The 1,634-nt window shown below is 60.9% G+C and overlaps 1 non-coding gene across 1 annotated transcript; it reads left to right on the top strand.

The window, feature by feature from the left end:
- Positions 1-276: 276 nt before the first annotated feature.
- Positions 277-379, top strand: MIR1306 (microRNA 1306). The gene has a single exon (NR_129575.1). It is a non-coding gene; the product is annotated as a microRNA 1306 (primary transcript).
- The last annotated feature ends 1,255 nt before the right edge of the window (positions 380-1,634 follow it).

Genomic DNA, 1,634 nt, shown 5'->3' on the forward strand with positions numbered 1-1,634 from the left:
AATTGAGGCAGTGGTTCTGAAAGCTGTCTACATTAATGAAAAGAGCAATGTGGCCAGCTGGGCTAAGCCGCCAGCGCGCGCAGCGCGGGCAGACGCACCCGGGTCTCGGCGGACTTGTGCATGCTAGCTGTCTAGAGTTATGTCAGGTTCTTAAAAGCGCTGGTCTTTTAAAGTAGTCCTAACCACTGTACTATGGAGACATGTGGGAGCCCCTCTCCTCTCCCGCGCGAGCCCGCAGGAGGAGTGGCGATGGAGGACCGAGCTCGCCCCCTCCGTGCGCTGCCCCGTGGACAGTCTCCACCACCTCCCCTGCAAACGTCCAGTGATGCAGACGTAATGGACGTTGGCTCTGGTGGTGATGGACAGGCCGAACCCCCTGCCGAGGACCCGCTCAACTTCTACGGAGCTTCTCTTCTCTCCAAAGGACCCTCCTCTAAGGCCCGCCTCCTCGTAGACCCGAACTGTAGTGGCCACAGCCCGCGCACAGCGCGGCACGCACCTGCGGTCCGGAAGTTCTCCCCTGACCTTAAGTTGCTTAAGGATGTAAAGATTAGCGTGAGCTTTACGGAGAGCTGCAGGAGTGAGGACAGGAAGGTGCTGTACACGGGAGCGGAGCGCGACGTGCGGGCAGAGTGTGGCCTGGCCCTCAGCCCTGTCAGTGGGGACGTGCATGCTGGCCCCTTTGGCGGGAGTGTGGGGAACGGGGTAGGCGCAGGGGGTGAGAGCGCGGGTAAGAGGGACGAGGAGCATGAGCTGGATCAGGAAAGGAGAGTGGAGTACGCAGTGCTCGATGAGTTAGAAGACTTTACTGACAATGTGGAGCTAGATGAAGAAGGCGCAGGCGGGTTCACGGCTAAAGCGATCGTGCAGAGAGACAGAGTGGACGAAGAGGCCTTGAATTTCTCCTACGAGGTATGTCGGCGTCCCCTCCTTTGGAGCACTCTTAGCAAAACCCAGAGAGAGGTGTTTGGGAGCTGCAGCATCTCTGGGAAGCCCGTGCTGCAACGTAGCCGAGGAAAAAACCCACAGGAGGCGGAAAGGTCCACGCAGAGAGAGAGCCGTTAGGCGTCCCGGGGTCCCAGCTCTGCTAACACAGTTTGGGTGACAGGTCTGCCTTGTACCCTTGTCTCAGCCGACTTGGAAGGATCTGCTGGTCATGAGCGTGTGCTTCGGCTGGCCGTTTCACCCTCTTTGCTTTTCAGGTGCTAGCCCACCCAGAGGCGCACCTAGGCCCCTGAGACCGCCTCCTCTCTGCGTTGCCGCTGGCGCCTGCCCACGGGCGGGAGTGCGGTGCCAGGGGCCGCGGCCTCTGAACGGCGTGTCTTGCAGGATGATTTTGACAACGATGTCGACGCTCTTCTGGAAGAGGGCCTCTGTGCTCCCAAGAAGAGGCGCACGGAGGAGAGATACGGAGGAGACAGCGACCACCCGTCGGACGGGGAGACAAGCGTGCAGCCGATGATGACCAAGATTAAGACCGTTCTCAAAAGTGAGTCGGGCCGGGAAGCAGCACGCTGGGAGAGCGCTCAGGCTGCCGGGAGGCGGTCTGGGCGGCTGTGTGCGTCTGCAGGCAGGAGGGTCCCATCAGGGCCGGCAGCTTGGAGCGTGAGGACACAGGCTATGTCCTGCCGGGG

This window comes from Capra hircus, unplaced genomic scaffold, assembly GCF_001704415.2.
Source record: "Capra hircus breed San Clemente unplaced genomic scaffold, ASM170441v1, whole genome shotgun sequence".
Taxonomy (NCBI): Eukaryota; Metazoa; Chordata; class Mammalia; order Artiodactyla; family Bovidae; genus Capra; species Capra hircus.